The sequence below is a fragment of the Corvus cornix genome, chromosome 3 (assembly GCF_000738735.6).
Source record: "Corvus cornix cornix isolate S_Up_H32 chromosome 3, ASM73873v5, whole genome shotgun sequence".
Taxonomy (NCBI): Eukaryota; Metazoa; Chordata; class Aves; order Passeriformes; family Corvidae; genus Corvus; species Corvus cornix.
Window position 1 is genome coordinate 84881433 of NC_047056.1, and position 12981 is coordinate 84894413.

Here is a 12981-nt window from a genome sequence, read left to right on the forward strand (position 1 = left end):
TTCTTATCATTATTATATTTTCCCTGAGGAAAAAAATGTTCTCCTGTTTGTTTCTATGAAACTTTCTTGGCAAAGACAAAATTTCAGAGGGAAACTATCCAAAGTTCTGGGCATTTCCAAAAGGGGCAATCCAGATACTCTCCTCATCCCGGCTGCATACTGAAACTGCTTCTTAGGCACCAATTTCAACATTCACCAGATCCCTCTCAGTGGCCTAACCCATGAACCTGAACTTGAATCAATAGAAAACTGATTCTCCAAAAATGAAAAAAACAAAATATTTTCCCATCATTTTGCTTCTGGACACCTGGGAGGAATGTAGGACATGAGCTCCCAAAGCCAGAAATTAAAGAGACCAGTAAAGAGCTGGACCATCCTATTTAAAGCAGCACCAAGCTCAGCTGCCGTGAAGCTTCATTTACTCCACCCTGAAGCTTAACTTAAAAGGATTGTATTTTGCTGTTAACTATCTTATTAGTCATCAAATCATACAAGAAAGAAACACTTCTGTAGGTGCAGCAGGACAGCACCGCAATTCCTGACCTTTATTGTCATGAGCTTGGGCAAAGACCTCAGACAGCCTAAGGAGGAGAGTCCAGCAGGGCACAACTTGCACCATGCTATGTAGAACCCAGGCTTTCCCAGATGTTGCTTCAAATCTACATCTCCATGGATAACATTTAAAAAATCATAAGCAGCTACACAGATCATGAACAGAAACAGAATCTTGAGTTTATTAAATGGAAACAGTAGGTGTGTTCTCTGTAGAGGTCTTGGTGATATCCTTTATCTCTGCTCCCTGGTTTGAGCTACCTACTTCCTTAATTAGCACTGAGACTCACACCATTTAACCAGTGTCTTTTTAGTGACACAATTCCATGTTTCTGTGGGCTTTTGTGTGTGTGTGTGTGGTGAACTTGTCAGGACTTTTAAGGTGTAAGTAATCAGTGTTCTTTGTATGCTGTTTTGGTGAAGTGGATATTTTTACTTTAACATGATATTCAAGCCTTAAAAATGACAATTCAACTTAACTCACAGGAATTGTGGTAAAATACACATAATTCAGTTGGACAGGAATATTATTGCTTGTAAATACATAAATCAACCAGCTCTCACACTAAAACCAGTAACTTCACATGGGGGCATTCTGGTGAGAATGCAGCAACAGCAAAAGCTAAGCAGCCAAGTAATTTATTCTCCCTAACTACAAACATGATGCATTATATTTAATGCTTTATGCTAATTAAAAGCTTGGCAGGAGCAGCAAGGGGTTTTGTTTTTGGGGTTTTTTTTACTAACCTGCTTAAAAAACCTTTGCAGTATTGAGTAAGATGAGAAAAGTAGGTCAAAGAATTAGACAAAATACTGGAGAAACTTAATACTTTTGGCCATATAACTGGATTACACATATGAATTAACTTATCTTACACAGCTGCTCACTTATGATTCATAAAAACAACTGAAGACATTCAGAAATTTTTATAATAACCAGCTTAAAGAATGCAATTAAATAATGGAGAGGTCTGTAGGTAAATTTCTTATTACATCAAATATTCTATTAAAAAATGAAACCATGGAAACTAAATTCAGTTCTCCTCCACTAAAGTAAAACCAAAAGCCCTGGCTGTTCACTAACGTGGAAAGGGAAGATAACAGCAAGCACTGCCCCTCTTCCTGTTCTTTTCCAATTAGACTGTCTACATTAGAATTTTTTCTATCTCATATGAAGCTTATGAAGAGTATTAATACAATTATGGTTTGTCTTTCTGTGTGCACCAAGGGATAGATGAACATGCTACCAACTGGGCAAAACTTAAGTGAGATGAGATTGAAGTTCTTTATAAATAAGTATCACTTTTTATAGATTTGCTAATTTCTGCATCCATGTAAGACATATTTTACTATGAGGGGTTTGAAACCTTTATCTTGCATATCATACATGGTACTGCTGGGGAAACTCTGACATTTTATCTACAGCAAGAATGGAATTGGAGAAAATGACTACATTTCACAGAGCAGAAAGAATCTTACCCAGCTCACAGCAGGTCTGGTTCAATTAGCTCTTTTTTTAACCACCTTTCCTACCTTTTTGAGGAAAAAGCTGGATCTCTGTATCTCTGGCTATTCTATAATGGCGGCAGCAATCCCTCTCAATAGTTTTGCTGTATATCAAAGTATATTAAGTATTAAACAAGAACTAAAATACAGATGGTTGGTTTTGATTTGCTCCTTAACTTCCAGGCTATTGAGCACATTCTCATCAGATGCAAGGAAAATTTAAATCTGTTAAATATTCCTTAATGTAGACAAGGTTAGGCTAAAGATTAATAACAGCATATGATATGATAATGGCTTGGCAGACCCTTGAGGCAGATACCAATTCAATCCCCTCTGACAGAAAGAGCAACCAGACTACTATGTAAGAGGAATATATGCATATATCTACATGATTTTTCATCATGCACCCGAACATTTATCTGGTTCTGCTACTGAGGTGAATGGCACTTGAAGGACTACCTTACCCTGAGACATTATGGCAGTACTTCACTTCCTGTGCAGACCTCCCACCACTCTTAAGGAATGAGCTGCATCCACACGAGCTGACGCGGCTGGGGACGGTGCTGCTATTTCACACTCACACCCGTGGCACATATGCATGATCAAAAAAGATCCCACTATCGGAGAATCTTTGGGCACATCACATCTCCTATGACTAAACCACCCTCTTCTGTTGCTAAAATACTGGAAGAGACTGAGCTGCTTGGAGAGACACATCAGCCTCGGGACTTTACTGCACGTGCGAGAGGTCAGCATCACCACCCATAGTGCACAAAAACCAAGACACCGTTTGCATGTCTGCAGTGAAAGACTTAACCCATTCACTTCTACAATATACTTATAACTCAACATATGTTTAGGTTGCTAGTGTTTTTTTCTCCAAGAAAACATGATGGCTTCCTCCTCCCTTTCTTTTTCAAAGGCATTTCACAAAAACCCTGCTTCAGCTGTGTTATACATGTACCATATTTTCATTTGAATATTCAGTATTTTACTTTGACAGTGTAAACTAGTTAAAAAATTACTGATAGGCAATTCTTCAAACCTTTACTCACATCTTCATATACTTAGCAAAAACGGTAAGCCTTGGAGAACACTTGTGATAAATACCTTTCACAACTTAAATCTTTCAGACAGCTCACTGATATCATTAGGAGGACAAAAAATGAACATCGAGGTCATTTATAACATTGACTGATCAAGAAGTGTTACATCAAGCCACAGAGAAATTATCATTTATGTTGCTGGGTTCTTTGGAGCTGGACCAAGATGTATACTTATATCCTTATTATTGAATTTCTTATTATTTTAATTATTGGAATTATAATCCAAGACTGCAATTTTTTAACAGACTATATTATTGCTTCTTTTGCTGTTTTAAATTAATATGTTTTAAATTCTATTTTGCTGTTTTAAATACCTATCTAAAATATTTGCACATATATGATGAAGAGTAGAAAGCTTCAAAATAGTGCATCTGCATATTTATGGTCTGTCTGCACAGATTTTATAAAAATTTGATAAAGATTTGTGTCTCTTTCGTGCACGGCTACATTTTAAATGACTTTAAATGTAGTACCAAATCACGTTTTGTACTTCCTTAGAAATCCAGTAGATGGCAATGCAGATCGCATTTTCACTCTCCAGTTCAACTCAAATGGTTCAGTCTTGAAATTAAACACCTGATGTAATGTTACAAAAATATTATGCCCTGCCATGAGTTCATGTTAGTAGAAAAAGTGCCGCCTTCTAAGTGACATAGCCTTAAGTAACCATCCACCAGCAGCTACTGCATGTACGAAAAAAGTAAAATGCAGTATTTTGTCCTGTTCACCCACGCCACACAAATACGTCATCACACAGAGCTCAGACAAGCTTTTCCCTAAGATAAGCAGGCGTTTTACCAAGATCTGTTCTTAGCGTTCTTATTTTATGATAAATAAATAATTAAAAATGCAAACGGCAATATTTCATATGCCCATGAAGGCAACAGCTAGAGCTAAAAACCTGTTGGCAATCCTTAAGCAGCTACGTTGGAGCTGTGACCTGAAAAACGTTGTTCAGCTGCTCCGTAAAGCTGGAAGTACCTCAGCACCACCGGATGCCTTGCTGGTCTGCCAGCACTGCAGGCACCCATCTCAAGGAGGTGCTTCCAGAGGGAGCAGCGCAGCACCTGGCTTTGGCCTCAGCCCCACCAGCACCGCAGCTGGGACAAGCTGTCAACTTGTCCTGGGTTTTGGGAACACACACTTCAAACAACGAAGTGGAGACAGGCAATTTTAGCAAGTTGCTGTGGATAGTTTTGTCTGAGTAAAGGGAAATGAGGAGTTTATGGGGAATCTAGCATGCGTTGACTAGAAGAACAGCTGAAGTTGAGTGGAGAAGTCTAGATATATTTTCTGGTTACTTCATTAATCATCACATGACATATAAATCCATTATTAAGATTCATACCCTCTGTACAGGCAGAACAAATTAAGGTTGAACAGTAAGCAACATATCTAACTCTTCAAGCTCCCAAGTTCTTGATGTAGCACTGTTACTGCGTTAGCCTATTTGAAGTCCAGGATATTTTTGAATGTTTGGGGGTGTGCTGCTTTTTTAGCATGGGCAATACTTGGTTTGGTTATTTTGTAAAGATGAAATAACTGCTGGATGTACTCATATTGCAAAATATTGGACTTCTGAGTGAATTTGGATGTTAATATTTCTACATTAATGCTATTACTGCATTTTTTTATTCAGTGTGAACCGCTATTTTAAGAACCAAAGATAAGCAAGACATGGTTTCCATAAGCTGCGAAAAAGGTAGCAATATGATTAATCAACTAATCTTTGGAGGTAAAAAAAGGCTATGTTTCTATAAAAGAAATACAAGCATTAATCAAAGCACTTCAAATGGCAGAGTTAGCAGCTTCCATATCCGTATTTTCTCCTGCACAAACTGACTGCTTCTAGTCCCTTTGCTATTTCCTACTGTCCAACTTGTCACTTTTCTGCAACTTTACTCACCGCCCACTTGACCTTTCCCTAATCTCACTTCCTGTAGGTCTTGTCTCTTGTTCCTACACATTTTTTAATAAATATATCAAAATAATTATTATAGACAACATATATTATAGCATGTTCTATATCCTATAATAAAAGCAGTAAATATTCCTCAAAATGTCAGATTTTACCTGGCCTGAAGCTTTCTTCATTCTCCCCTGTTCACTCAACACACAACTATGGATCTACTCCATTTTCTCTCAACTTGGTGTTCACCTGCCACCCATAACATTTTTCACCTCACCAGCAATCACCGGAATCCTGCAGAGCATCAGCCCTTTCTTCTCCACATGCCAGGATCTCTTCTTCCTCCCTGTTTTATTGCTGCAAACACAAACCTCACCATGCTTGTAACTCACAAGTCTGTCTCTCTACCTCACATTTGTCTCCTTCTCTCCAAACTGAAGTGTTTGGCATAGATACCGACTCCTGTCAAGGGTGACCCGTACACCAAACTTCATAAACTGAAATAGAAATTTCCTTGTACCTCAAGCACAACTTACCACCCTCTCCATTCTGTTTTCCACTCAGGACCAATAACCACTGTGCTACACACTGGACTCAGACCTACTTAGACCTTCACCTAAACTGCTTGTTGTGGGGACTAATTTTGCAAATTAAAACCAAACCAAACCAAAACCAACCAAATAAAAAAGGACACACCCAAAAAACTGCCCACAACCCAAAACAAACAAACAAACAAACAAAAGAAACCCACTAAAGTTTAGCTAATTTCATCTGTTTAGCTTAAACATTCAGCTATCACCAGCTCATCCCTCAATCCCTTTTTCTGCCATTGCAAGCCTGTCAGTCTGATAGTCTAAATCACAGTTCTGCAACAAATACAATTTAATTTATTTTACCTCTCCCTTTGTATTCTTCCGATGAATCTGCTTTTCTACTGCATAAAACATAAATGGCTTATCTTCACCTTCAAAGACTTTGACAGCCTATTTCCATCTTGCCTATGATTTCTCATTCAGTACTGAGATGCTTCTGCTCAAGCGAAACTTTCAAGCAAGAATCACAGAATGGTTTGGGTTGGAAGGGATGTTAAAGATCACCTAGTTCCAAGCCCCTGGCCATGGACAGGGACACCTTTCACTAGAACAGGTTGCTAAAAGTCCCATCCAATCTGGTCTTTGAGGACTTCTCTTTGTTGCCTCTAACATGGGAGTATTAGCAACAACACCATCATCACATTATCCTCCTTAAAACTCTCCTTCTCCTTGATGCCTGCAAAGACCTGGACAAAAATTAGATATGTCAAAAGTATGTTAAAACTTTTACTTAACAGGCCAGGCAATACAGACTCTCCTGTCTGTTCTTATTATTCTATTATTTACCTAATACTTACAGCGCAGGCTGCCCCTGTGGCAAATACTGCCTTTTTTTCTACACATGTGAAAACCCCAACTCAGAAGGGTTATAGTCCATGATAAATGCTTCCAGGCAATACGGTAACATCAATCTCCCAACATGATTCTGAAATTCATGAAGTTATTTTTTAAAATTTCTTTGAATCATGTTACGATTCCGGTAATTTACTTTTTGCTTTCCAGCCCTCAGGCAATATACTTACAGCTTTCCCCATGTCCAACGCATCTTTAATGCTGTTAGTATTTTCCTATAGGTCTGTGACACCAGTCCAGGAGCAGTAAAACCATGAAACATTTTATTATGAGAACCATGACAAAATTCAGACTTGACCAAGACAAAGGTTTCACTTACAGACTTCACACAGGAACTTAGACTTGGCTAAGTACCACGGGAAAGTTGTTCCATGTAGCAGATACTTTTGCCTTCTATACAACTTACCTTAATTCCAATTCCTTCCTATAATCTATTATCAAGCACATACTACCTGGCAGCATCCTCACAACCCTGTACAGGCTGATGCAAAAAGTCCCACACCTTGCTCATCACATCAGAGCAGAGACACACCAGCAAAGTGGTGTGGGCTGCAGCTTTATTCCCAGGGCTCTTATCTGGTGCCTTTTCACCAGCAGGAACCGTCGTTTTAAAGTTAACATTTTACTTAGGGCAGGTTTTCTGCAAGCATATAAACGAGCTCATTAAATAACTTGTATAAAATAGAATTTTTCATTTTCCTGAGAGATTTCCTAATGTAGATTATTGGAAAACTTTATTTTCATATACTTCTATTTGTTGGGGTTTTTTTAAATAACTACAGCCCACAAGCAGACTTCTTCCTTACACAACTGAAGAACTGTGAGTCAAAAATGTGCAATATCTACAATAAGGAATTTACATTCCAGCTTCCCACAGTTCCTCCCAAATGACCGATATCCTTTCTGAGGTAAAAATGAGAAATCAGAGAACGAAGCAAACAACACATAATAGTACCAAAAAGGCATAGCTGAGGAATTCAGAAAGAAACTGTGCATGTCTTGTATTAAAAAGCATTTACATGTTGAGATATATTTAGTACCGAAGGAATCAGTGCCTTCTGCTCAAACTCAATTGACAAAGTGACAGTTTGACTGGAACCAGTAGAAAGGTGGTGACAACGCCCCAAAATGTGTCAATGCCTCTTCCTTTGGTTTTTACCAGTATGGCCATTCTTACACACCTCTCACCTCTGTGGGCAACCTCAGCAGTATCAGTCACCCCATGTAACCATCACAGTTCTGCTGCATTTTCCTGTTTAATTTCTTTACCACTCAGCTCTCCTAACACAGACAGTGCAGCAGGAGAGCAGCTGGTTTGCTCTGAAGAGTTGTCACCAATTCCAAGTGAGAGAGTTCAAAAAGTTTCATGAGTTCATACACACAGAGCTGTTGGCAGCCTGAACTTTACCAAACACAAACACTTAAAAAGTTACAGAAATGTCACTATGTTACAGTCCCAGGCTTACCGCAGCATTGAAACACACATTCAGGCCAAGCATTTTCTACCTAATAAACACAGGACCTGTAAGTCTATTCAGCTTTTTAAAGATTTCTGAAACTACTCATGCAACAAAACTGCATAGGTAAATGGCTATATTATTTTATTTGCCATTATTCATGCAATACCTGTTGCAGAAAAACCAGCCATAATGACTGAGGGACAGCAACACCCATGCAACCACACAGTCAACCAGTCCAGGAAACTCAATGGGGTTAGACACAACCAAAAGAAATAAAATCTGACCCCACACAGTTGCATTAATGCCTATGGATGAAAAAAAAAAAAAACCAAAAAAAACCAAACCACAGTAGCAGAATCAGAAGCTGAGGAAGAGGGTTTGACTGCAGCAGAAGTGTGAGCTTGAGCATCTGTTGCAACAGTACTGTCAAACCCGGGCATTTTAAGATACAAAGTTCTAGCATAGTACAACATGCAAATACTGCTTGTATGTGACTTTATCAGGAATATGTGTCTCTTACAAAAAAGGCTTTTCTTACTCAAAATCGAAATAACATGATTTGCTACAAAGATCGTTTTAAGACTGAATTTGATTTTCTACAGAGATTGCTTTAAAACTGAATTTCAGTTCTCAAAAACTTGTCAGCTTAATAGTCTCCATAAGATCCACTGCAAAAAGAGGCCTGCGAAATTTTCTCCTGTCTACCCACATTATCAAACCACAAGGAGACCATCTTCCACCATCTCTTCAATTCACAACACTCTTAAAATTTAACCCCTACTAAACTGGGAAGTAAGATCAAGACTCCTCTCTTCCCAGCTATTTCAGAGACAAACATCTATTCACCAAATAAATTTTAATTTTTTAAAATAAATAAATAAGTTTTATGCAACACTTACTTAGATGAGTAAATCAGGGCTTACTCTGACACAAAGACTGATAAAAATATTAAAGGCAATTAATTAAGGTTAGTTTGCCTTTGTTCTTTCAGTGAAATGTTTTCATTCTCCGTGTTTTCTTTATATATCATAACACAAGAACTGTTTTAGTGCAGGTGTATGGCAGAAAACAAAGATCCCAGAGACACCCAGCCATGCCAGTACCATTTGCAACATTACAGGGCATATCCTTCTACATTACTGCACTTACAAGTAATTTTCATACATGGTTGCTTACTTAAAATAAGAAGCCCTTAAGTATGTTAGATACAAGCTTCTCTTATAAAAACTTCTAAAAAGACTGCTGGAAAGTTCCTTAAAAAAGTTTTTCTCGTCAACTGACTAAGTGATGTCTTAATTTACCTCATTTAGTTAAATATTGCTGATCACCAGTATTACTGACCACTTAAATATTACTGAGTCTAATCCATCACCACACTCTCTTCCCCATGTTGTATAACAGACACACAGAGCTTGTCTCCTGAATGAGCTGACCTATGTCAGCTTGCGGTGGCATAACAATGCTTTAATGCCACAGAGTGATCCTTTAAGTAGGAGTCTCCGAGCTCCATGGGAAATTTCTGCAGTAAAATACTATTTTGTGAGGTGGCTCTGCCAGCAAATGTCCCTTAAAATACAGTAAGTATATGAGTAGAGAATAATTTGATTTATTTTCTCTTCAAAAACATCAGTTTCATTTTATTATGGAATACAAATATCATTTATTTAAGGTAAACTTCACCACAATCAAATTTTTGTGAACAGACAAAACCTAATCTGTTTTAAGACTGACGCGAAAGAGAATTAAATAGTGTTGTCTTCAATTTATTGAATTAATTTATTGAATCACATAATATATTACTGCAGGCATGTTTTTTTTTCTAAGGATGGTCATCATATTGCAACCAACCAGCCATAACATGGAGAATAATTGGAAGTCACATAAAACAAAGTACATAAAAATCAAGAAAGGAGCAGGGCAGGGGGAAGAGGATGAGGGGTGGGGAGGCAGGGTGTGTCCTAGGTTACAATGTAAGATGTGCCCACAAGCATGTATTCTATCACCATCTTCATGAGCTGTTAAAACCAGGTGGGCAGTGCTCCCTGCCTCCTCCCTCAAGACTATGTCCTGTTAATGGCCCATCAGTGCCTTATCTCATGAATCATCATTCCGTTGTGAGATGCTCCACCCAGAGGGAGAAACCAAGCATCCCATCCTGGATATAAACTGTGATTTTTGAAGACCACAGGGAGCCTTTTCCCAGCGGATTTTCCAGAGGACAAGAGCTACATACCTATCACTGGACCTTCTGAGGAAGACCAGATCTTTCTACACAGGATCACTGCTTCAACAGAACCACATCTGTTCGCTTCAGGAGGACTGCAGCCACCACCTTATCGGACTGCTGCTGCTACCCAGACTAACAGGGTCAGGTCATATCTGACTCTTGTCTGTTTAAATCAGTTTTGTTCTCTTTTTTTCCTGCCTTTATATATATATATTAGTAAAGAACTGTTATTCCTATTTCCCACATCTTTGCCTGAAAGCCCCCTGATTTCAAAATTATAATATCTCGGAGGAAAGGGGGGTTGCATCTGCCATTCCAAGGGAGACTCCTGCCTTCCTCAGCAGACACCTGTCTTTTAAACCAAGACAGGGTGCTACAATGGAAAAGCCCAATTTAAGGATTAGAGAATGAGGAAAAAAGGTTAATGAAAGTCTTAAGGGAAAGTTTTTAAAAGAGAGGCAAATTTGCACCTGCACAAAATCACACACACAGGTCCCAGTATTTAGCTCTCTTGTTCTGAATACAGAACTATTAACCACCAGACATATTAATGAAGCAACACATGAGAAAGAAAGTGAAAGAGAAGCCATTTATCCAACTGAACCAATTTAAAAAACAGTTCCTTAATGCAATCCTATCTAAATTGCAATTAGCAACCAGACTAAGAATAGACCCTGCTACACTCTGACAATATTGGTTTTGCTACCGTCACACAGTGGGAAAAGATGTTTAAACACCCGATCATCTGCTACAAACAGTACAATGCACACAAGGTAAAAAAAAAAAAAAAATTCTCATTGCTGGAATATATCCCTTCAGTCAGCTGGCACCTGGTAAAAAGTTTGGAAAGTTGAGAGGTAGGGGTCCTGGTTCAACATAACAGGAAATTACTTTGGAGCAATGCTTATCAAAACAGTATTCTGAAACAGCCTTTCTCATACATGCATTTGAAAAAAAAGGAGAGAAATCTGAGTATTTTTTGGCACCCAATGTGTTAAACAGATGATAGGTATCAGATGGCAATACAGGGTGAGCAGCAAAAATATGACAAAGCACAGTGGTCTGTAAACAGAGCAAAGCTACTGAAATTCTAACTACCATATGGTGGTAACAAACAGGACACGTGCAAAACAGGAAAAGATCTCACAGTGAGGGGTGTGATAGGAGCCAGCAAGATGCAGAACTGAAAAAAAATTACAATAGGACTGCAAGCACAACAGTGATAACGTTTCAAATTAATTATATTCAGCTGAGGCTCAGTGTGTACAGTATGTCTTCTACCTAAAAATAATTTAACAGCCTTGCTGAGAGCATCTCTAATTTATCATCCTGTTCACCTTCCTTTATAATTTCCATATTACAAGGAACAAAAAAGGCTCACACATCTATTTTAAATATACCATCAAAGTGCTTGAACACAAGATAATGATTAAGCTTGTCTCCAGCATTATTTAATTCTCTTCATTCTTCTGGATGCCAAACTAAACACAAATGAAAAGCATATGGCATCTTAGTGAATTAGAAAATTAGAAAAGGGGAACATTAACTGGTTTCTTTTATTCTTTAAGCATAGAACATGGTAAAATTAAAAATGTCAAGGCTCTTCATATTTATGATTTATTTTAATTTCTTCTTTTAATGTACTCTCTATTGAAGTTAGATGTTCTCAAGAATACTATTTGTGAAAGAATACCAATAGCGTTTCTCTCTACATTTTTATTGCCTACTTTTTGTCTGGAATATCACGGCTCATAACTGTTTTAAGAAAATTGTCTTGAGTTTGAAATTATTCTCAGTAGAAAACTGGAGCCTCTTTTGTGATGAGCATCCCTGCTTCTTGATGCTCACTGAGATTGTACAAGCTAAGAAATAAATCAGTGTTATCAAAAAATTTTTCTGCCAAACTGTCTCACCTGATGAAGTTGTTGTTGAGTAGAAAGTATAAATCCAAAATTACTGTAAACTATTTTTTCTTTGATCTAAATTTCCACAGCAAGGCCTACAGAAAAACATGACATCCAATTTCAGGTTTTCTTCTCATTTCCTTCCTGTATCTATCAGCATTTTGATTGATTGATTGAGCCTACTATTTATGCCCAAACTCTTATGGAAAGACATTCCCATAAAAAAATTTAGTCCACACAGTTCAGTACTGCCAACATTTCAAAATATGGATTTTATTCCTATAATAATGCATATTGGAAAAATGCCATTTGGACAACATAGCAGAAGGACATCAAGAGGGATGCTTCAGTAACCACGTGCTCATTCATCACATCCAGCAGACCCACTGCAGTTCTCTCCTGAGGAGTCATACTCATCATAGGCATGATTTTAAGAGAAGAAAAGCTTCTGCCAACTTATTTACCATTTAAGTCCTAGCAGAAAACCCCTAAGGCTCATTTTAAACCAATAATGTCTTAAATAACAGGAGTGAGTGTCCCTTGGGAAACACTGCACAAAGTCTACTAACCTGTTTTATGATTCTGCCTGCTACTCTGAAGTACCCATAAATTTGGCAGAGAGACATTTCTCCAAAGGCTTTCCTTGATTAGTATTTTTCTGCTGTTCTGTAGTGGTTCTCACAACAGCCTACTAAGCAGTGTGCAGTCACAGAGATTCAGGCTCCCTGATCATTTTGGACCACCACAGGAGACTGAGCCATCATATGCCATAAGCTCAGACCTTCAGAAAATTTGGTTCAGTCCCACAGAAGGCTCCAGGTACAAATCTGATACTCCCGTGGAACAGAGTCCCTAGACAAAGCACTGAAAAT

General features: G+C 38.1%; 1 protein-coding gene across 49 annotated transcripts in view; it reads right to left on the reverse strand.

Annotated features, from left to right (window-relative positions):
* RIMS1 (regulating synaptic membrane exocytosis 1) overlaps window positions 1-12981 on the reverse strand; it is a 316584-nt gene that overhangs the window by 198059 nt on the left and 105544 nt on the right. The window lies entirely within an intron of this gene.